The 24,951-nt window shown below is 42.0% G+C and overlaps 1 pseudogene across 1 annotated transcript; it reads left to right on the top strand.

Annotated features, from left to right (window-relative positions):
- Positions 1 to 15,626: 15,626 nt before the first annotated feature.
- On the top strand, positions 15,627 to 23,493 carry LOC101978644 (glyceraldehyde-3-phosphate dehydrogenase-like; annotated as a pseudogene). Its single transcript, XR_013423358.1, has 2 exons — positions 15,627 to 15,898; positions 22,267 to 23,493. The product of XR_013423358.1 is annotated as a glyceraldehyde-3-phosphate dehydrogenase-like (transcript).
- The last annotated feature ends 1,458 nt before the right edge of the window (positions 23,494 to 24,951 follow it).

Below are 24,951 nucleotides of genomic sequence, written 5' to 3'. Positions count from 1 at the left end.
AGTGAAAATGTTACAGAAGTAAAGGAACCAGTCATAGGATGTCTGTGGGAGTTAAGCGGATGGACACTGGAGGGAGAAGAACATAGGTGCCAATCCCTCAGTCAAGAATGAGCTGGCCCCCTGAAGGTCCAATAGGGAGGCCATGTGACTAGAGCCAAATGCTTAATGGGGAGGCAGCTAGGACTCAGGTCCTCCTGATTTCTGGTCAGTCATACAGCATTGTGGTCACCATGGCCCTTTTATAAATGGGGGAGAATGTACATGAATCTCTTACAACAAATCCCTGTCAATGCATCTTACACAAAAATAATGCGCTGCCATTATTCTGATATTCTTTGCTCTGTCATCAATAATAGACAGAGTAATCCATTATCCACATTTACTAGGCTCTATTGGAGTGCCACAGCCAGCACAGAAAGCATTCTGGGCCACGACCACCAGCTCTCTCCTGAGGGCAGAAAGTGGTTATGATTAACTTTCAGAGGTGGCCAACCGGAGATTTTTCACCAAGGGACATCATGATGTGTTTCTTGGCTTGGGATCTTAATTTTGTCATTTTTCATTTGTAAAAAGAAATGGAGTTATTCAGTACAATGTTCTAATTGAACTATCTGCATCTTTTAAAGCTAGAACCCTTTAAACCTCTCTACTGTACCTTAAGTAGAATCACAAATTTCTAGTCCATCCAGGGGCCTTTAAGCATTTCTCCCTGCCCATGCCCAAGAGTCTATCTCTGGAGGGCTAGGGAGACGTTACACTGGAAGACAGCTCAGGAAGACAGACACCAGAAGATGATGTCTTTACCAAGTTCACAAACAGATCCAAAGAAATTCAATGAAAAGAAGTAATGCAAGAAAAAGTATCAAACGTTTCTGTGAAGAAACACCCCATGGAAATGCTTCCTGCTGAACTCCTGTGCTCCATTTCACCTGTGATTTGGAATATAAACAAAGTGGTTCAAATTCAACTGGAGTTCAAGGTCAGCAAGAATTACCAATGCAAAAATATTCTAAGTTTTTGCCATTTACCTTACAGAAGACCTAGAGAAAACCTAGAGAAAAGATATCCCTGTTCACGTAAAATGACCTCTCACAAGGTCTAGAGAGCCAGTGAGCTCTTCTGCCCAAGCAGCTCCAGAGACCTTCTTGCCATCCTCTCTAAAGAAAAGGACATCACAAAGACTCCATGAAATACCTCCTTAGGTCAAGTCAACAAGGCTCAACAGGCCCTTTATGACCCTCTGGAGTGTGCTGGCCACATTGAACACAAACCAAGAGGAGTGGAAAAACGACTTGGTGAAGATGTTTTGTCTGTAGTCTCTCTCTACGATCTGTCACATAGTCTCAGAACAAATTACAATTAAACTACTGCATGTGTGTGTGTCTACACTCACATAAATGGATAGTTTCCTTCTTGCATCATTTTAGTTATTTTGTCTTTTATGACTTTTGCTTTTTCTTAGAGAATTAGGATGTTTTTACTTTCTGCTATATTTCTCGATTACAGAAATGCACCTCAAGGTTGAATTTTCCTTTTTGAAAATTTGTTTATTCATTTTTAGTACACACTAACTGCACGGGAAAAATGGAATGGTCTAGTCTTCTCAAATTGTAATATTTGATTTTTTTAGTCTCATTATTAACCACTTTAAAATCTTCTTTAAGCCTATTTAATTTTCCATTGCTATAGAATACTTAGGGTACTTAAGCATGTGTAGTCACATTCACAATTTGTCAAAACCTACAACGTCCCGCCCCAAAGCCCATGATAAACAACATGTCAGAAAAATTAAGCCAGAAAAATATGCATAACTTTCCCTTGCTAAAATTCCCTGTGTCCCTCAGCATACTATTTTTTCCTTTCTTTATTTTCATAAAGAATCAGTGGAACCAAGCACAGTGGCGCACACCTAAAATCTCAGCAACTCTGGAGGTTGAGGCAGGAGGATCACAAGTTCAATGCCAGGGTCAGCAACCTAGCAAGAACCTAAGCTACTTAGTGAGATCCTGTCTCAAGATAAAATGGGCTGGGAATGTGATAAAGCACCCTCGGATCAATCCCCAGAAAAATAAATAAAGAAGAAAAAAAATTAGTGGCCAGGGAAGCAACATATCTTAGAGTCAATAATTTAGGCAACTTTTCTTGCTTCACTTCCCCTTTTTTTTCTCACCTTACTATCCCAGATTTTCACCCCTCATAAAGATGTTAGCATCCTATCCTTTGCCAAACGTCCTGCTTTCTGGGAAACAAGGTGAAGGCAGCAGCCAATGTGCATGGGTGTCACAGCTAGGAGCTTGCTTCCACTTCAGATGCTCTGGTATCCACTCCTTGGAAGCAAAGTATTCCCAGAAAACACATGTATTAGTTTCCTATTGCTGCTGTAACAAGTTATCAGGAGTCTAGTTACTTAGTATAAACAGAACAATGTCTCTTCCAGTTCTGTAAGTCAGAAATCTGAAATCAATTTCACTGAGTCAAAACCAAGGTGTTGGCAGAGCTGGTTCCTTCTGGAGGCTTTGCAAGGAGAATGTCTCTGTTCTTTTCAACTTCTAGTGATACCTTTATTCCTGGGCTTGTGGCTCCTTCCAGGTGTCCCATCTGATCTCTGTTGTCATCATCACATTGCCTTCTCCTCTCCTATTGTTAAGTCTTCTCTATCTCCCTCTTATAAGGACCCTTGTGGTTATGATTAGGGCCCACCCAGATAATTTAGGATGATCTCAAGTCTCAAGATCCCTAACCTAATGCCACCTGCAAAGTTTCTTTTACCATATAAGTTAACATTTATAGGTTCCAGGAATTAGTACCTTGACATTCTTGGGGCCATTATCCAAACCCTACCGTACACAGAATCCTTTTGCACCCATACATTTACTCCCAAATGTGACAGAGCATTCTCTCTTAATGACGTCTCAGTTATGTTTTACCTCGGTGAAAGATCCTTATGTAAATATGAAAAGTCCAGTGTATGACACAGTTCTTAACAAACCTAGACAATGTCCTATCCCATTCTCTCAGTATTTCAATAAGTGAAGTCTTCAACAGTGCTTAATGGTCTCTGGTCATCATGACATAAAACAAAGACTTAGTAATTACCAACATAATTTGACCAATTTAGAAGTCAGATGCCCCAATTTTATCTTGATAAGCTCTTTATTTTACCCAATCTGTACTTCCTTTTGTGCTAACTATACCCATCTGGTTCTGAAGAAGCAATTTTCCAAGTTCCTAATATAAATTTAGTGCTTAATACAATTGATATCATTCTTAATCTTCTTTATGCCCTGATTTTATGAATTCAAAAAATTCATTATGTACCAAGAATATAAGTTGAATGCAGATCAGCAGATTACCCTACTGTCTAGGTCTTATTTCCTCATGACTTTAATCTCATATTCTTATTCTTGATTTAAATCAGTTTAAATCCATAGAATGGAAAAAAGTGTGGTGAAAGCCTAGCTCTAAGGTAGGTTACCCAGTTAGTTATAGTCTCAAAAAATATATTCTTTTAGACAAATTATACAACCATTGCATATTTATTAATTTCATTTTTATGCCAGCTACTATAGTAGGCACAATCCATGCAACAACGAATAAATCAAAGCTCTTTTCCTCTTGGACTTTGCCCCTTACTTAGGAAGAGAGAGATAATAAACAAACATGTAAGTAAATATTGCTCAGTGAGACTTGTTATAAAGAAAAATAAAGCTAGTTGTGTGGCATGGACCTGCAACTCCAGCTACTTGGGAGGCAGGGCAATCTAGCAAGACCTCATCAAAGAGAAAAAAGAAAGCAAGGTAAAAAAGAAAGAGAATGATGGCGGGGGTGCTGTGTTGGATGGGTGGCCAGGGAAAGGTGTGACTGAGAGGAGACGGAATGAAATGAGAGCGCAAGCTGGGTGAGAGCAGAGGCAACACGCAGTTTCTAAGAACTGAGAAATGGGCGCTGGGAAATGCAATGGCCCTGAAGCTAGAGCGCTTGGGCTGTATGAGGAACAGCTAGGAGACCAGTGTGGCTGAGACTGAAGGGATGGGAGAGGTATTAGTCAGGGTTCTCTAGAGGAACAGAATCAACAGGAAGTATAATTATAAAAAAGGGACACAGGCTGGGGTTGTGGCTCAGTAGTAGTGCACTTGCCTAGCACATGTGAGGCACTCGGTTCGATCCTCAGCACCACATAAAAAAATTTTAAAAATAAGGCATTTCTGTATATCAGTGACAACTCCTCTGAGAAGGAAATGAGGAAAATTACCCCATTCACAATATCCTCAAAAAAAAAAAAAAATAAGACACTTGGAAATCAACAAAAGAAGTGAAGAATCTATGCAGTGAAAACTACAGAACCCTAAAGAGAAATCAAAAAAGACCTTAGAAGATGGAAAGATCTACCTTGCTCATGGATAGGCAGGATTAATATTATCAAAATGACCGTACTACCAAAAAGCACTGTACAGATTTAATGCAATTCCGATCATCTATGGCATTCCTCATAGAAATAGAAAAAGCAATCATGAAATTCATCTGGAAAAATAAGAGACCCAGAATAGTTAAAGCAATTGTAAGCAGTAAGAGTGAAACAGATGGTATCACTATACCAGACCTTAAACTATACTACAGAGCAATAGTATCAAAAATAGCATGGTACTGGCACCAAAAGGCTAGTAGACCAATGGTACAGAATAGAGGACACAGAGACTAACCCACAAAATTACAACTTATCTTATATTAAACAAAGATGCCAAAAACATGCACTGGAGAAAAGATAGCATCTTCAACAAATGGTGCTGGGAAAACTGGAAATCCAGTTGCATCAAAATGAAATTGACTCCCTATCTCTCAACATGCATAAAAGTTAACTCAAAATGGATCAGGGATCTAGGAATTAAACCAGAGACTCTGCGTCTAATAGAAGAAAAAGTAGGCCCATCTCCATCACGTGGGATTAGGCCCAACTTCCTTAATAAGACTCTTATAGAGCAAGAATTAAAACCAAGAATCAAAAATGGGATGGAATCAAACTAAAAAGTTTCTTCCGAGCAAAAGAAACAATCTGTGAGGTGAACAGACAGCCTACATCCTGGGAGTAAATTTTTACCCCTCATACATCAGATACAGCACTAATCTCTAGGGTATGAAAAGAAATCAACAAGCTCAAGCACCAAAAAAACCCAAATAATTCAATCAATAAATGGACCAAGAACCTGAACAGATACTTCTCAGTAGAGGATATACAATCAATCAACAAATATATGAAAAAATGCTCATCATCTCTAGCAATCAGAGAAATGTAAATCAAAACTACTCTAAGATATCATCTCACTCCAGTCAGAATGGCAGCTATTATGAAGACAAACAACAACAAGTGTTGGGGAGAATGTGGGGGAAAAGGTACACTCATACACTGCTGGTGGGACTGCAAATTGGTGCAGCCAATTTGGAAAGCAGTATGGAGATTCCTTGGAAATCTGGGAATGGAACCACCATTTGACCCAGCTATTCCTCTTCTCCGACTATACCCAAAGGACCTAAAACAGCATATCAGACACAGACACAGGGACACAGACACATCAATGTTTATAGCAGCACAATTCATAATACCTAAACTGTGGAGCCCACCTAGATGTCCTTCAGTGGATGAATGGATTAAAAAAAGTGACAATTATATTCAATGGAATATTACTCAGCACTAAAAAAAGAAGAAAATCATGGCATTTGCAGGTAAATGGATGGCGTTAAAGAAGTTAATGCTAAGTGAAATTAGCCAATCCCAAAAAAACAAATGTCGAATGTTTTCTCTGATATAAGGGGGGTGACTCAAAGCGGGATAGGGAGGGAGAGCATGGGAGGATTAGATTATTTCTAGATAGGGAAGAGGAGTGGAAGGGAAAGGGGAGGAGGAAGATGATTAGCAAGGATGGTGGAATGTTATGGCCATCATTATTCAAAATACATGAATGAAGATTTGAATTTGGTGCCAACATACAGAGATATGAAAAATCGTGGTATATATGTGTATTAAGAGGAACATATATAATGGAATAAATTGGCATGAACATACTTTATATTAAGAGATATGAAAAATTGTGCTATATATGTATAATAAGGATTGTAATGCAGGGGCTGGGGATGTGGCTCAAGCAGTGGCGCGCTCGCCTGGCATGCGTGCGGCCCGGGTTCGATCCTCAGCACCACATACCAGCAGGGATGTTGTGTCCGCCGAGAACTAAAAAATAAATATTAAAATTCTCTCTCTCTCTCTCTCTCTCTCTCTCTCTCTCTCTCTCTCTCCCCCCCCCCTCACTCTCTCTTAAAAAAAAAAAAGATTGTAATGCATTCCACTGTTGTCATGTATTTAAAAAACAAAATTTAAAAATAATAAAATTTAAAAATAATAAAATAAAATATATTGTGGATTTTGGGTCTGTTAGGTGCAGGGCAGGCTGAACTAAGTTGTCTGCAGGGTGGGCTGAATGAATGTTAGCTGCAGGATAACCCGGGCACTCAAACCCCCCACCTCTGGTCCTTTATCACCTGTTTGCGTCAAATCTGAACACTCAACCCCACTCAAGGCCGAAAACTGGACCCCCCCACCCGTCTGTCGCAATGAAAACCCACATCTGACCCCTGCCCCGTCTGCCTGAAGGCAGAAGATGACAGCCTTAGCAACTACTGTGTGATCCAATCACTAGGCCAACAAGGCAGCTTGCAGACTCAAAGACACCATTAGATTTTGGCTAAAAACTCCCTCCTGCTGGGCCCCTCTCTCTTGCTCTCTCTCTCTCTCTTGCTCTCTCTTCTCTGCTTTCTCTCTCCTCTCTCCTCCTCCTCCTCCTCCTCCTCCTCCTCCTCCTCCTCCTCCTCCTCCTCCTCCTCCTCCTCTGCACTGCTGCAATAAAGATCTCTTCTGAGTGCTGTGGTCACTTTCATTTCAGTGTCCATTTATAACTAAAAATATTTTTTAAATAAATAAGTAAAAAAGGGACTTACTAGGTTGGCTTCTGTCGCCAAAAGCTGTCTAGTCCACAACAGCCGGCCGAAGGCTGGAGAGCTGGAAGAACCAGCAGCTGTGCGGTGAGAGAGGCTGAAGCCCCAGAACAAGAGAGATCAACGGTGCTCCCCTAGTCTGAGAAGGCTCTGGAGAATCGCTGGCAGAGTCCGATATTTTCAGAGGATCGCAGCAGCAATCAAGAAACCAGTAGAAGAAAATCGAGCTTGCATCTGCTGCTGCTTCCTTGTTCTTCAACTTTTATTCCAACCAAGCCATCATCCTATTGGTCGGTGCTGCCCACGCTTAGGGAGGGTCTCCATTTCAATTGGCTATCCCACACGCCAAAACCAATCACTCCTAAATAAACCCTCAACAATACACCCATAATCTCTTCATTCAATCAAGTTGACAATTCAAATTGACTATTACAGGAGACCAGGCCAGGTACAGTAGAGGCTCTGTAATTAGGCTCTCACATGAAATCACTGCCAGATGTCACCAGTGGAAATGAAGTTTCTGCCCACCCCTAATCATCCCCTGAGTTACTATAGAAGAGGTTGCACCTAATGTCATTTAAATACTCAAGGACCAGTAATTCCAGTAAACAAGAAGACACCAGGGACACCAGAGGGTTGCTTCCTGAGTTCTGAACTTGTTTGAGTTTTGCTTTGGGAGACAGATTAGATTAGAATACCCAGATGAGTGTTAAGGTTGGGTTCTGTTTTAGTTGGTCTTTTCACTGCTGTGACTAATAGGCCTGACAAGAACAATTTTATGGAGGAAAAGTTTCTTTGGGGACTCAGAGTTTCAGAGGTCTCAATCCATAGGCAGCAATCTCCATTCCTCGGGGCTCAAGTTGAGGCAGAACATCATGGCAGAAGAGTGAATTTGAAGAAAGAGACAGGATTAGACAGGCAGTCAGTAGAGATAGGTAAATTCAGTCAGGTCGGGTCAAGGAGGCCAATTTGAGTCCAGGAAATTGGAGACTGTCCCGTGAGGGACTGAAATGTTAATTCCTTCAGACCCCTTCCTGCTTATCAAGAACTTGCCCCCCCCTCCAAACTGTTGCTAAAGTAACCTGTCCCAGGGAGTAATAAAGTTGTTTTTTAATGTGTCCCCCAACCATCTCCTTCTCACCACGGAGCATCCTAGTCACTTCCACAAGGAGAGAGATAAGGGGAAAAGGCAGGAGAACAGAGGAAGCCTAGGACATATAAAAAAAGGACAGAACACCCTGCTTCTGGGGATACCAGGACACCAGCTATGGCCCCTTTTTCCCTCCCGGGAGAAGTCTGTGTTATTCCTTTTTAAATAAACCCTGCTTCATATGCTTGCCTGGGCGTGCTTCTCTAGTGTTACACTTCAACATGTGGAGAGGCAGGACTCATCACCGGTAACCACCAGCCACCAGCGGTGTCAGTAACACATGATGAAAAAGTCCCAGGGAGAGATGGGAAGCCAAGGAGTGGGAAGGGGCCCGTTTTGCTCTTTTTAAAACAACACACTCTAGAGAACTAACTCAGGGTCCTACAAGGACTACCTTAATCCCTTCTGAGGAGATGCCCCCTGTGACCTAGTGACCTCCCACTAGGCCCCACTTCCTAAAGGTCTCACTGCCTCTTAGCATTGACATACTGGGGACCAAGCTTCCAATGCAGGAACCTGAGGGGACAAACCACATCCAGACCACAGCTACTATGATGTGCCTCACCATAGTTTACTTTGTATTTATTCTGTTGTTTTCCTCAGCTTCTTGTGTGTGTGGTATGGGGGATTGAACTCAGAACCCTGCACATGCTAGGCCACCACTTTACCACTGAGCCTCATTTCTAGACCTTTTACTCAGCTTCTTGTATCTGTAAACGTCTTTCATCAAATATGAATCATTTTCTGGTGTACATCTGTAATCCCAGCAGTTTAGGAGGCTGAGGCAAGAGAATCGCAAGTTCTAGGCCAACCTTAGCAATTTAGTAAGACGCTAGGCAACTTAGCAAGACCATGTCTCAAAATAAAAAATAAGGAACTGAGTGGTGGCTCAGAGGTAGAGCACTTGCCTCGAATGTGTTAGGCACTGGGTTTGTTTTTCAGCACCACGTATAAATAAATTACTAAAATAAAGATCCATTGACAACTAAAAAAAATATTTTAGAATGAGTAAATACTAAATAAAATGGGATGGGGATGTGGCTCATTGGTTAAGTATCTCTGGGTTCAATCTCTAGTACCGCCCCTCCCCCCATTTTTTTTTCAACAATTATTTATTCAGCTGCTTTTTCAGTCCTATTTTTCTCTCCTAGTGTTCCTCAAACCCATATGTTAGCCACATGTTTTCAAAATGGAAGCCATAAAGCAGAAACTAACCCTTTTTCTAAGTATTGACTCCTTTCCTGAGTCTTTTGTTTTTGTTTTGATTCACTTTCAGATAGTTTTTCTACCCCTCACCAGGTCAGTTTGACAGAAGATCATGTGGCAATCACCCGAAGTGATCCCTGCTAAGTGACCACTCCTCCTCTTTCCCCTCTGGCCTCCCAAGAAGTCCACCAGTCTGCAGGGAAACAGAACTACTCTACCTGCAAAGTCCCAATCCCAGCCATGGCCTTACAATTCACATGTCAATTTGATTTGAGAAGTTAATGGAACAGTTTGTTAGATGGCCCCATCCTGAATCCATCTGTTCTAAAGTTCAAAAGATTAAGATTCCACAGGGATAAAAACAGATTCAAAAGACATGAGTTGGGCCCAGTTCTTCCAGGAACTAGCTGTGTGACCTTGGACAAAGCACCTTTTCTAAGCCAGCAACATGTGAGGAGCCCATCCCCCCAACACACACACACACACACACACATACACACACACACACACACACACCTCGCAGCCCTGTAGCCTCATGGGTTGATGATGAAGATCAAATGAGGCAACATATGGGAACATTTCTATACACTGTGTCTGGCATTGTGAGTCTACTGTGATTCCCTAAAGTTCAAAGCATTGATTGTATCCCCAGGGCGTGGCACACATAATGATGTATGGCGCAAATCCCACCAGACTCTTTTCCTGTCTAGAGAGACAGGACCACTCAGTGAGTCCCAGAGGGAGGAAGTTCTGCCTTTCTTTCCTTAAAAACCCAAAGCTGGTGACATTTATTGGTAAAATCCAGATTAGAATAAAATCCTAATTTAACTTATGTCACTAGTTCTGCTGCTCAGGACACCTCCCTTTCCAAGGGGAAACATGAGCTCAGATGGTGTTACTTAATAAACAAAAGGAGAGGGGACAAGGCATGAACTAGCCTAGACCTCTACAAAAAAAAGGAAACTGGGCTCTAATTTCAATAGGAATGGAAATCTGAGAACTTGACAAGCTGCTGCAAAGTCCTCAGGAGAGCTCAGCACCGTGCTGGGAGGAGAGGAGGTGGGGCTGAGGAGTGAGACCTGGGTGAGAGCCTGGACGGGCTGAGTGGAAAAGCAGTGCTGGGAAGGCACTGAGCAGAGGCAGACAGTCACAGGTACAAATAGGAATAGAGTCAGATGCCGGAACTGGAGGAATTCAAGATGGGAGCCATCATTCAGTCCGCCCTACCTTTGGTGCTTCACATATGAAATGAGTTAAATAAATGCCCAGCGCCTAAGCCTGGGTGATTATTTTCCCAAAATTTCTAGCACCACTACCACCACCACCACTCAAGGCCCATTAGCCTCCATGACATTATTCCCAAGAGAAGGGGAAAATGTTCTCCATTTCAGTGTAAGGCCAGCACAGGCCTTGATCAGCTTAAATCTGCTCCTCCTCCTCCTCCTCTCCAGCTGTTTCCAGCTGCATTCTGAGCCTCCCTCTCTCACCATTTCCCAGCTCTACCAGCTTCCTTCCAGTTCCTCTGAATGCACCAAATTCATTCCTTGTTTTTTTTTTTTAAGAGAGAGAGAGAGAGAGAGAGAGAGAGAATTTTTTTAATATTTATTTTTTAGTTTTCGGCGGACACAACATCTTTGTTTGTATGTGGTGCTGAGTATCGAACCCAGGCCACATACATGCCAGGCAAGTGCGCTACCACTTGAGCCACATCCCCAGCCCCACCTTGGGACTTTTGATGACTAGCCTTTTCCTCTCCCCAGAAAACTTTCCTCTCAGATCTTGGTGCAGTTGGCACTTTCTTTGTGCAGGTCTCCACTCAAATCTCACCTCCTTGGAAAGGCACAACAGCCTTATTCCCAGACACTAGCACATCTCAAAGTGCTATCCAAAATTTATTTGTATAATTGTGAGTGTCATTTTCTCTCTTTGCTCCTGAATACCTCTTTGCTCCTGGCAGCATCCCTAGTGCTTAGAACCCTTAATATTGATGAGTGAATGGATAGGAAAAGGTGAGGTTTGAGTGAGATGATGTACCCAAGTCCTTGCAGAGTGCCAGGCACTTTAACAATGGCATCAATTATTATTACAGTTACTATTATCCTTTTGTTATTGTTGCTGCTGGTCAGATAAGGTAGTGATAATGACCCCAAAGTCAGAGAGCAGGCAACCCTGCTTTTTCAAGAAAGCCACCATTATTTTCCTCTAGAGGACAAGAAAAAGATTCAAATAGATTCATCACCCCACCTTTCCAAGGCAGAGGAGTATAGTGGTGAGATCACTCCATGGCTCTGAATTTAGTTTCCCCATTTAAGAAGTATAGTAAGTTCACTGGGAGTTGTATGAAATCCCTTCTGATTAGAAACCTCCTCCACTTCCTCTCAACTGTTCTTGCCTGCCTCCTAGAGGAAAAGAGGCAGAGATAGCCAGGAGCCCCTGAACTAAATTTTGTTGTCAGTTCCCAAATGACTAGATTGGACAGTGTCCTCCTCCACAGGATAGTGGGCAGAAAGCCCAGGTGACACACTGGAAGCCCTCCTCTGCCTTTGATTCAGAACAGTGTCTAACTTGCTTTGCACACTTATTGTGAGCAGCTTTACACCGGATACCCTTTCGTACTAACCTTCCTTACAAGGTGGGCATCTTTATTGCTTTCCTTTTTAAGTGCATGTGCGGGGAGAAGAGAGGGTAAGGGGACATAAACAGAAAGGTCACACAGACCTAAAGCAACAGGGTTAAGAGTACAACCAGATCTACTTTCTTTTGGCTCTTAGCCCCAAGGAATTCTCACCAAAGGGTCTTAAGCCCCTTGATCATCAAAATCAGCAGGGAAGATCTTCAAAGGCTCCAAAGCCTGCCGGATTCCTGCTGAATCTTTAGGGGTTGTTGAACAGACATCCATCTTTTTCAAAAGCTCTCCAAGTCCCAAACACTCAGCCAGAGTTGGAAACCACCCGATTTCGCTGGGCCATCCAGCCGTTGGGAAGCGGCCAATGAATGTGCTAATCCTTCCTACTGTCGTCATGGGGAACGTCATTCTATTCTTCCCTGCGGTCCCGGCTCCGCGCCTGAGTGCACGGCAGCCGCGTCTCGGCACCGCCCTCTACTGGACATACGGCGAAACCTCCACTGCAGCCAAACCCTCCACCTGGAAGCGTGCAAGTGTAGGGGCGTCAAGGAATGCTCCCCAACTCCTTTGTAATTCCCCACGGGGAAGCGGAGATGAGTGTTAATTATACGCTGCCCAAAAAAATGCATAGTGATCAAGTTATATTAATAAATGCACACAAATAAATGAATGAAGAATTTGGAGCCAGGTTCGGTGGCCCAGGCCTGTAATCCCAGCAGCTCAGTAGTCTGAGGCAGGAGGATCACAAGTTCAAAGCCAACCTCAGCAACTTAGCTAGACCCTGTCTCAAAATAAAAATAAAAAGGGATGGAAATGTTGCTCAGTGGTTAAACCCCTCTGAGTTCAACCCTGGTTTTAAAAAAAAAAAATTTTGTTTTGGCTGGGGTTGAACAGTTGCTTAGCATACCCAAGGCCATGGGTTCAATCCCCAGCATCTAACATATGGATAGATAAATTGATTGAATGATTTTTTTCCCTTGTAATTAGAACAGTTCTAGCTAAACACTTGGTTGAAAAGAAAAGACAAGTACATATGACTCATTCAGTAAAGGGTCACCACTGGGTAGAGAGTTTCTTCCCTAGGAGATGCCCAGACTTCATTTACTTATTTACTCACACATTTTTTTTCAACAGTTATTTACTGAATTCTTAGGAAATACCAAGCACCCTTCTGTCAGTAGGACTTTGCAAGACAAGAAATTCTCCCTTTGTGGAGTTTATAGTCTAGTGATGGATACAGATACAGGTATTAAATAGATAAACATCTATGTAATGGCTATCAAGGAAAAGAACTAGGTTTTGAAAGTCCTGTTTTAGGAAGAATGGTCAAGGACAGTCACTCTCTGGAGCTAACTTAAAGCCATGAAAAGAAATTTGACATGAAATCAGCCATGCAAAACCGGGAGAGGTCCAGGTGGCTTAATAAGTTCTCGGTTTTAAGACATTCAGAGGGAGCCAGTGTGGCTGGAGAACCATGAATGGGGGAGGGGGCACGGTGTGGATGAAAATGAGATTAAAGAGATGGGGATTAACAAGTATTTAGGAAGTGGTAGGCACCATTCCACAAGATGCAGAGAGATTAAATTCTTTGCCCAAGTTCTGAAGATAGTGGGTAGCAAAACTAGGATGTAAACCCAAACAGTCCTGCATCAATACCCAGGCTCAGTACTGTCCTTTACTCTACCTTGCCTTCCAGGCAGTATTAAGAAGCTTGAGTTTTGATGTAAGTGCAGTGAGATATCTTTGTAAGTCTTTAATCTGGGCTTTAGGCAATCTCTTGTGTTTTGACAGGATGGTGCTAAATGGGTAATAAGAAGGAAAGAGTGAAGGGTCAAGATGAGAGCTTCCTCTTCCAGACTACCCCACCTGGCTCTTCTATTTTAAATATGTTTACCTCTCTCCCATCTTCATATCTACACTCTTGTCCAAGCCACCATCCTCCCTCACCTCACCTATGGTCCTTGTAACTCTTCTCTGTGTGCCTGTCCTCCCTTGATAGTAGCCTTCATTTCTGTAACTTTATCAGTATCTATAATACATATGTTATGGTTTGGATATTGCAGTGTCCCTGGTGCCCCCACTAAGTTCCTGTGTTCATGTTCAGGCAAGGGAGAATAGTGGCTTAGACAAGGGTATAGAGATGGAGATAGGAAAGAGGTGAACAGATTTAAGAGAGAAGTGAGGGTGGGTGGGGCGGGGGTGATATGGGAGAAAAAGCTGTCAAAGATGGCACCTGGGCTCAGGAAACTGGGTTCTGGTGTTCTCAACTGAGATGGAAGGAAAAGAAGTTTAGGAGGGTGGGTAGAATTCAATAATGCAGACATTGAGTTTGAGATGCCATCAAACTTAATGTACATCAAAGTGAAAACCAAGAAGGCTGTAGTATAAATGACCAGCATCTCAAACTTAATGTGTATAAAGGCAAACTCTTAATTTACCTAATTCTGAAGTGCAGAAATGGAAATATAGGCTAGAAATGGAAATATACTCCCTATAAATGCTGTTAGTCCGCTTTTTGTTACTGTGACCAAAATATCTGACAAGAACTACTTAGAGAAGGAAAAGTTCATTTTGGCTCACAGTTTTAGAGGTTCATTCCATGATTAGCTGATTCTATTGCTCTGGGCCCAAGATGAAGCAGAACATCATAATAGAAGGGTGTGGAAGAAAGACACTGCCCTGCTCATGGTGGCCAGAAAACAGAGAGCAAGAGGAAGCAGCCTCAGATAAGTTAAAGCCTTGCAAGGCACCCACCTCCTCTAGCCCTACTCCATCTGCCTACAGTTAACACTCAGTTAGTCCATTCAAATTAGGAGGGGGTCTAACAATCATTTTTACCTCTGAACATTACTATGTTAACACAGAAGCTTTGGGTGTGGGGGGGACAACTTATATCCAAACCATAACAAATCCATTATAGGTGCCATTTAATTCACAGAAATGAAGGATACTATCCAAGAAGAGCATGTCCACAGAGAAGAGTTCCAAGGACCAAACCCTCTCCAACATTTGAAGATTGGATCCAGGAAGAGAAGAATGGAGAGAAAGATTGCCAACATCTGAGGAGGGTCAAAAAATAAGGAATAAATCACAAGAAAGAAGCAGCCTAGGGCTGTGCACATATTGTTCTCTGCAAAAGAGACACCTCATTCCTGTTTCCTTACACATGAAAAGAATTGGCTCAGACTTGTGGAGTTCCTGAGTCAAAGTCCAGGCTAGTGTAGGGAGCCCACATGCTTGTCTCAATGTAGACTAAAAGGTAGTTGGGTATGCCTGAAATAGAAGTGTTGTAGGGAAAACAAGGCAAGGCACTAAAGATAGCAGGAAACAGTTTTATTTGGCTGCAGCCAGGTTCAGAGGGTATAGCCTTCGCTGTAATCAATCAATCCCCTGAACTCCGAGTTCAGGGGGTTTCAGAGTTTTATACCCAGCATGTAAGGGGAGGTCTCAGAAGTTCACAGTCTGCAGAAGTTCACATAAAAGCAGCTTTTTCTTTCATTGTTCTGGGCAAGTTAACTCTTCAAGGACAACATCTGAGAAAGGGGGAGCTTCATCTCCCCTTTCTTACTTCCCCCTGCCAGCTGTTACCATGGGCCCATTTATAACTTATCTAAAAAATGTAGACATCTCTGTGAAGCCCAGCTCAAGGCTAGAGGCCTTGTGTGCACATTTCTTCAAAGTACTATACTGTATATGTTTGTGAAAAACTAGTAAGGGAGTGTCCAGCACCTGGAGTGCTGGAATCTTCTCGGCCAGTGGCCAAGTAAACAGGGTGACATGAAAACAGGAAGTTTATCTACAATGGACTCTTTTGCTGACAGTCCTAAATCAGCCATGGTGAAGAGGGCTTTTCTGTGGAGAAAGGGGGTGCCACTTCAGAAGGACAAGTGTCAACACTTTCCCTTTGATTCCTACCGAGAGGAGCGGACAGGGTAAGTCAGCTCAGGTGCAGATGCCCACGGGCCTGTGGAAGACAGAATCCACTCCCAGAGGGGGATGTGTGGGTGGGCTTTATTACTTAAATTCTTCTTGTCATTTCCTGTGGTACTTTTCCTTTTTTTATTCTCTCCCTGCCACCACTTCTGTTTTCCCCCTTTCTCCCTCTTTCTTCCTTATTATCTTCCTCCCCAGAAAGCATTCTGATGTTAGCAATCATTTGTCTCCATAATCCCATGATAATAAAAACAGCATCATCAAAGAATCTGCTGATTTAATGGGTTTATTTCTTCCTTGAGAATTCCTGACATCATGTTTTAAGAGGATTTTGTCTAGGATTGGTGATGCGCGCCTATAATCCAATGACTCAGGGGGCTGAGGCAGGAGGATTGAAAGTTCAAAACCAGCCTCAGCAATTTAGCAAGATCCTGTCTCAGAATTGAAAATAAAAAGGATCTGGGAGTGTAATTTAGTGGTAAAGTGCCCCTGGGTTCAATCCCTAATGCCAAAAAGTTTAAATTTAAATTTAAAAAGTAAATGTTTTAAGAGGATTTTTGTCTCTGTGGTAAGGAGAAAGGAAAATGAGTCCTCACCCTGAAGCCCAGCACTTGCACAGGGAAAAGCAATTCTATGAAAAACAGTCTCTAGCTTCTTGCCTGACAGCCCAGAAATATGGGTGGGTAAGTCACTGGGGAAATTCTACCATTAAAACCAAAAGAAAACAACAATGCCCCCTATCATTTCCTAATTATAAAAGCAAATCTTGTAGAAAGAGACTTCTCAAAGTGTAATGAGCATACAAATCATCTGGGACTGTATTAAAATGCAGCTTTTGACTTAGGAGGTTGCAGTGGGGAGCAGTCACCACATTTCCAGCAAGCTCCCAGGTGATGCTGAGATTACTGGCCAAAGAACCACTCTTTGAACATCAAGCATTTAGCAGACAAAGCATAGCTAGGTATCAGAAATGATAGTGTTAAATTAAAATCGTTTAGTTAAAAAGAAAGGATTACAAAAGCCAACTATAAATGAATCTCTTCGGGTGGGACATTCTGTTTCCTACTTGTCCCTCCTGACCCCTCCCCAGCATCACCACCAGTGTCTAGAGAGGGGACAGTTCTAGATGAGGATGTGGAGTCCCTGCGGTGTGGGGCTGAGAGAAGGTGCCCAGGGAAGCAGAAAGTCAGAGAAGGGTCTAGCCCTGCTGCTGCTTGAGATAACCGGTCTTTTGCTGCCTCACCTGAGGCTTGTCAGATGTAGGGTCTGCAGGTTCAAGAGAAGCATCAGTGCAGAGCCAGAGGTGGACGGGGAAGAATGTGGGAAAAAGAGGTGGGACTGACCAGAGCCAGGATTTGCCTCTCTACCTTCCCCACTAAACTCTAAGTCTGGAGGATGGTCTCCAAGCGATGCTCCCCTCCCCAGAGCTCACAGTTCCCTGCCTGGAAGGAATAAGAGAAAGCTCTGAGCTTGTTTCTGGGGTGAGATCCTCGTTCTTGGGACTTTCTACCCTAGGATGTATCCACCTCCCTTATCTCCAGGTCCCACTCTCATCCCAACCCTCACCAGCACTGACATACACAAAAATAAGAAACCGCACAGAAGACTCAATGGAAAAATTGGAATAGAAAATAAATAATGAAATAAAAAACAAAATACATGGTAAAATTGATAAAGCTAAGAAAAGAATAACTGGAAATAATAGAGCTGAGAAATTATAATGGAAAGAAGAAACGAAGACATTGAAAAGATAAAAGAGCAAGGTGTGGTGGCCCACACCTGTAATCCTAGCAACTTGAGAGGCTGAGGCCGGAGGATCATAAGTTCAAAGCCAGCCTCAGCAATTTAGCAAAGCCCTAAACAACTTGGCGATATCCTGTCTCTAAATAAAATACAAAAAGAACTGGGGTGTGGCTCAGTGGTTAAGCACCCCTGCGTTCAATCACTGTTACCAAAAAAAAGAAAAAAGAAAAGTTGAGAATCATGGAAGATAGAAATAAGAGTCTCAACATCCAGGTAACTCGATTCATAAAAGGAAGAGAAGAGGGGCAGGGGATATAGATCAATTGGTAGAGTGCTTGCCTTGTATGCACAAGGCCCTGGGTTCTATCCCCAGCATCACACGCACACACAAAAAAAAAAAAAGAGAGAGAAGAAGAAGGGAAGTATATAGAGAGGAGATGATATCTGAAGATAGAGTAGAGATTAATTTCCCAGAATTAAAGAGATGGAAGATCTCAACTAAGAGGTTCCAGAAAGGCTAACGTGGAGACATGTGGGAAAACTGACACCTATACACACATTATTGTGAATTTAAGATCAAAGAAATTTCTAAAAATTTTCATTGGGAAAGAGCACAAAACTAGTGTTTTTAGCCCATCCTCTGGGCAAATTGGAAACAGTATGTTCCTTTGTTTGGGCTTACCCTGTGACTTAGTTGTTTGATAAATTAGGAGGCTTATGCCAAAGACCAGAACAAATTTGGGCAGCTTCTGACTTGCGCACAAGACCTGCACCGCCAAGTCATCGATGCCCATTCTGCCTTTCTAGCTGCATCTTCCTGAGTTACGTGCAGTTTGTGTGTGTGCACTTCACCTCCTTGAGAATTAACATCAGTGGAAATGCTGAACCAACAAAGAGGATAAAGAGTACCTTGAAAACCAGTAATCCCAGCTACTGATGAGGCTGAGGCAAGAGGATCTCAGGTTCAAGACCTGCCTGGGCAATTTAGCAAGACCCTGTCTCACAATAAAAAAGATGGGGTTGTGGCTCAATGGTAGAGCACCCTTGAGTTCAACCCCAGTACCAAAATTAAACAAGAGAGATCACCATGATTGATTTTAAAAACTAAATCTAGAAAAGCAAGAGAAGTAGGACTCCTCCACCTGTTCATCAGTCAGAAATATGTAATATTTATGTAATAAGGCTGGGCATTTTCCTTCCGCCATAGCACAGAGCCTGCCTTCAGGTCCAGCCTATGTACCCACAGTTGTCAGCTTGGCCTTCCATAGGAGCAAACTAATCTTTGTAGTATGGCTTGGAGTTCTAGCTAGACTTATGACAGCCCAAGAGATGGTCACCTTACTTGCTCTCTATTGTGAAAATGCCCACCATTCATGTGAAGACATGCTTTGGACAAATATGGTAGTTCAGGAATTCTTCATTTAGAATCCATGATGGGCATTAGAGAGTCCATAAATACTAAATATTATATGCAAACTGTTGTGACTATGTACATTTTCCTGGGAGAGAAGGTCTTTTGTTTGATCAAATTCTCAAAGTGGTATAAGATTTCTTTTTTTTTAATCAAGAAACTTGAAAGAAATTACAGAATAGTGTCACATGGGTTCCATGGAATCAAGTATCAGTCATTTTCTGACTGAGCTAATGTGAGAAACGTGCCTTAGATTCTCCTGTACTCCTAATCTTGATTTAGCCTCTATTCCCAATGATAAGCAGATCATTTTAGAAATATCCTTAGCTACTAATTCAGGCTGTACCAGTTTTTGTTTTATCTTGTTTTTTTAATTTGTGGGGCTAGGGATCTAACAATCCAGGTTCTTGTGCATGCTAGACAAGTGTTCTGCCACTGAACTGCACCTCCAGTTCTCTTGTACTGTTTTTAAAGGTCCCAGGTTAAGCCCTGCTCACACAATCTTAAGGACCCAAATATTTATACCACACCCAGGCAGAGGTCCTCTTCAGATTGGCCCCAGTGACTTGAATTAGGGCTATAAGTCAGGTGTTTTAATAATAGAATATGTTCTAGGTATCACTCAGAGAAAATTAAATGAGATCTCTTACAAATTAAAGCCTATACTTTTGACTTTCGGGGGTTGCTTGGGATTGAACCCAAGGCCTTGAGCATGCTAAGCAAGCACTCTACCACTGAGCTACATCCACAACCTTTAAAGCTTATGCCTTTCATTGAACCATTGCCCATAAAACAATGAGTTAATAAGTGTTTGTTTGAAACACTCCTTAATGAGTGTGTGTGTGTGTGTGTGTGTGTGTGTGTGTGTGTGTGTGTGTAAAGAGATTTTGGAAAGACGGCAGTAGGCAGGGATGGAGTAGTTTTAAAATGTCTCTGAATCTTCAAATAAAATAATGGAACTACAACAAACCAAAAACCTATAGAGACTTTCAACAGAATTAGGAAATAAGATATCTCCATGACACAAGAATATAAGCAGATAAGGGCAAATTTCTGAAAGCCCCAGACCACCTGGGATTTGCATCTGAGCAGGAAAAGGCAGAGTGGAACAAGTGATGTCTATCAGTCTTAAGTCCATTTTATGAGACTAAATAATTCATTTAAAAAGAGAGGTTTAATTTGGCTCATGGTTCTGGAGGCTGGGAAGTCCAAAATGGAACAGCCTCATCTGGCAAGGGTCTTATACTACTTTGAGTATGGCAGCAAGTGGAAGGGCAAACAGTCACATGCAAGAGACAAAACATGAGGGGTGGCCACACTGTATCACAGTCCACTCTCCTGGTAACTAATCTAGTTCCTCAAGAGTGAGAATTAACTCCCATGAGAGCATTAATCCCTCCAAGAGGACAGATTCCTGTGACCCAAACACCTCTTAAAGGTCTCGCCTCATCCTCACACTGTTATTTTGGGGACTAAGCCTCAACATAAGTTATGTTAGGGACAAACTATATCCAAACCATTGCACTGAAGACCTGAAAACAGGAAAATGCCCAAATATTTGCTGGAAAGCATGAAACCTGAGGAGGTTTGCCCACTCCAAAATGTAACAAAGTAAGGAGTCTGCAGTGGGATTGAAGAGACTGGAATGGCCTAGCTCAGTGAAGTGAAGAAATTGGAACATAAGAAACAGCAGGTACAGGTAAAAGTGAGGGAAGGAAGCAGAGCCAGGAAGTCCAGATCAAAAGCTGCTATGTATTGAAACCTAACAAAAATAATGGAAGAGGAGTTAAAGCCCACTTCTTTCAAAGATTCAGGAAAATGCACTTCACACAATAATGAACAATAGAGAAGCACTGAGGTAAAATCCTGTACAATGTAATTTGCTGATATTAGAAGTATAAAAATAAGTCAGGCAAGATGGCATATGCCTGTAATCCCATCGACTCAGGAGGCTGAGGATGGAGAATTGCATGTTCTCCAGCCCCAGGCAATTCAATGAGAATCTTCTTTCAAAAAATAAAAAGGGATTGGGGTGCAGCTCAGTGGTAAGAGCAGCCCTACCATTGCTCTAGAATAAATAAATAAATAAGAGCAAAAGTAAACATCCCAAGCTCCCAATGAAACAATTCACCCTACCTGTGAACTTAACCTGAGTCTCATCAAGCCACTGAATTTAGAAGGAGATCTTTGCAGGAAATACACAGGACAGAAGAGCATGAACCTCACAGATCCAGATTGTGACAGGTCAAATGATCCAGATTGTGAGAGAGACAGGTCAAACTATCTAAATTCTTTCTATAAGCATATTATTCTTGATCTCCTATTTATTTGCTTTGTTTGGTGTTATGCTTTAATTTTTAAATGTATAAAGAACCAAAAGTCCCTTCTACTGCTCAGATTCTCCTTGAGGGAACCATCCAATACTTATGATAGAATTAAAGAATGCAATTGTAGTCCTTTCCACTCATTAATTATCCATGAAATGAAATTAGACCTGACTCATTGACTCTTTTTAAAATTATTTTTATTTATTTTTTATTTTTCGGCGGACATAACATCTTTATTTGTATGTGTTGCTAAGGATTGAACCCAGGCCGCACAGCATGCTACCGATTGAGCCACATCCCCAGCCCATAGACCTGACTCATTGACTCTTTTTTTTTTTTTTTTTTTTTGGATACCAGGGATTGAACTCAGGTGTGCTTAACCGCTGAGACACATCCCCAGACATTTTTTAATTGTTTTTAAATTTTGAGACAGGGTCTCACTAAGTTGCTTACAGCCTCACTAAATAGCTGTCTTTGAATATGCGTTCCTCCTGCCTCAGCCTCCTGAAATGCTGGGATTTCAGGTATGTGCCACTGCACTGGCTTGAATTCTTTAATTGATAAATCAGAGGAGAAAGAACAAAGGAATGAAGGGATGTCTGCAAATCAAGAAAGCCCATTTTTTTTTAAATAGATAAGACCAAATTATGATGTCTAAGGATACAATTTGGCTGATAAGGACAATTTAAAATGTAATAAAGCAATCACTATTATCAAATCAAGTTTATTTTGTAGAAAAGGAGTGATGGAATTAATTGAAAGGCACAAAAAGGTGATATTCTAATTCTACCATTTCTTGTTTTAGTTTATAATTGGTAATTTTAAATTCCTATTTCTTGTTTTTAAAGTTACTAATTGGGGCTCTTTGCTTCTCCCCGTTCAACAGACAGCCTCATCTTCTTGTCTTATGTGGTGTCAGCAGCATCTGTGACATGATGGTGAAGGTTGGGGTGAACAGATTTAGCCCTATTGGGTCCCTGGTCACCAGGGCTGCTTTCAACGCTGGCAAAGTGGATACTGTCACCATTAATGACCCCTTCATTGACCTCAACTACATGGTCTACATATTCCAGTATGATTTCACCCATGGTAAGTTCAATAGCACAGTCAAGGCTAAGAATGGGAAGCTTGTCATCAATGGAAAGTCTGTCTCCATCTTTCAGTATCAAATGGGGTGATGCTGGTGCTGAATATGTTGTGGAGTCCACTGTTGTCTTCATTACATGGAGAAAGCCAGGGCTTATTTGAAGGGCAGTGCCAAAAGATTCATCACCTCTGCTCCTTCTGCTTCTAAATTTGTGAAGGACATAAACCACAAGAAGCATGACAATTCCCTCAAGATAATCAGCAATGCCTCCTGTATCAACTGCTAGCCTCCCTCTGGCCAAGGTCATCCATGACAACTTTGGCATTGTAGAAGGACTCATGACCACAGTCCATGCCATCACTGTCACTCAGATGGCTCCTCTGAGAAACTGTGATGGCCTGGGGCTGCCCAGAATATCATCCCTGCATCCACTGGTGCTGCCAAGGCTGTGGGCAAGGTCATGCCTGAACCGAATGGGAAGCTCACTGGCATGGCTTTCCATGTGTCCACCCCCAATGTGGATCTGACCTGTCAACTTGGAGTAAGCTGCCAAATATGACGACATCAAGAAGATAGTGAAGCATGCATCAGAAGGTCCCCTGCAGGCATCCTGGGCTACACAGAGAACCAGGTTATCTCCTATGACTTTAACAGTGATACCACTCTTCCACCTTCGATGCTGGGGCTGGCATTGCCCTTGATGACTACTTTGTCAAGCTCATTTTCTGGAATTACAATGAATTTGGCTATAGCAACAGGGTGGCCGACCTTATGGTCTACATGGCCTCCAAGGAGTTAGAGCCCCTTGTGAAAGGACTCATTGACCACCTGCCCCAGCAAGAACAAAGAAGAAGAGAGAGGCCCTCAGCTTCTGGGCAGTCCCTCAACATACTGAGAATCTCCTGTCATCCCAATTTCCATCCAAGACCTCCTGAAGAAGGGGAGGGGCTTAGGGAGCCTTAGTTCACATACCATCAATAAAGTTCATTGTATCCCAATAAATAAATAAAAGTTATTAATTGGTCATCTTTTGTTAAAAAATGATTTCCTGCATTTTCCTTGGTTTCCCTGGGAGTATGGTTCATATAGAAAGATAGGACATATGCTTAGTGGAATGGGGCACAGGAGGCAGCTTCTGGGGTGACACAAACTGTTCTATTCCTTGTCCTGAGTGATTACAAAAATGTGCAAAGTAGTGAGATTAGTGTGCATGAAGGAGAGGTAGAAGGGAGCCAGCTGAAAAAAAGAAAAAAATGTTCTACTAACACAGAAAAGCACATATTATCAATGGCATTAATGCATTTGCATAAAACTAATAAGTAGGTGTGGGTCTATCTCAAAATAAATTTTAAAAGAGAGCATCTATCCATGCATGCAGGTAAATTTAGGCATAGCCCACTTAACAGCAGATAAATGTGTAAAATATCCTTTCAAAGTTCCTTTTAGGAGCAAAAAGGGGGTCACCTAAGGTGCCAGTAGTAATCTCAGGATTCTGGATGCTGGTTGCATGAATTCAGTTTGTGAAAAAATATTGGGCTCTACCTTTATAATGAAAGCACTTTCTATAAGCATATTATTCTTAATCTCTTGTTTATTTGCTTTGCTATTACGCTTTAATTTCTAAAATGCATAAGGAATCAAAAGTCCCTTCTATTGCTCAGATTCTCCTTGAGGGAACCATCCTATACTTATGATAGGATTAAAGAATGCATACCAACATGTAGAACTGGAATTGTAGTTCTTTCCACTCATTAATTATCCATGAAATTAAATTAGACCTGACTCATCAGCTTGCTTGTTCTTGACTGGAAGAGAGACTGGACTATGGTGACTCTACTACCAAAACATTGGTCTGGGAGTGACTTAGCACCTACAGGTCTACCCCATGGAACCTAAGAATACCCATGGTTGCTGACTGCTGAGTTCAATCCCAATGAATGGGCCCAAGATGGGAATTGAAGAAAACCTCACTAATGACAGTCTGGGAAGAACAGAGGTCAGAGATTAAAAAGTAAATAAAATAGCCTCCATCTCTTCCTTCATACGAATGAATTTTGAGCTATGGGCTCTAATATCACTTTATTTTTTTAATTTTTTTGGTGGGGATACTAGGGATTGAAATCAGGGGCACTCAGCCACTGAGCCACATCCCCAGCCCTATTTTGTATTTTTTTTTTTTACAGGGTCTCACTGAGTTGCTTAGTGCCTTGCTTTTGCTGAGGCTGGCTTTGAACTCATGATCCTCCTGCCTCAGCCTCCAGAGCTGCTGGGATGATAGGTGTATGCCACTGAGCTCAGCCTTAGGCTCTAATATCACTTTAAAGCATAAATCAGCCTATTTTTCATTAAATAACCTCATGGAAATGAAAACTAACCATTAGAATTTTTCTTTAAATTTTTTGATCCTATTAACTCTGAGATTCCAGAGTCCCTCAAAGAAATATTCACCTAATGGGATTTGCTGTAGCTACCATTCTTGGTTCC

Source organism: Ictidomys tridecemlineatus, chromosome 6, assembly GCF_052094955.1.
Source record: "Ictidomys tridecemlineatus isolate mIctTri1 chromosome 6, mIctTri1.hap1, whole genome shotgun sequence".
Taxonomy (NCBI): domain Eukaryota; kingdom Metazoa; phylum Chordata; class Mammalia; order Rodentia; family Sciuridae; genus Ictidomys; species Ictidomys tridecemlineatus.
The sequence above is the reverse complement of the archived record's forward strand: the minus strand, read 5'-3'. Positions and strand labels throughout refer to the sequence as shown.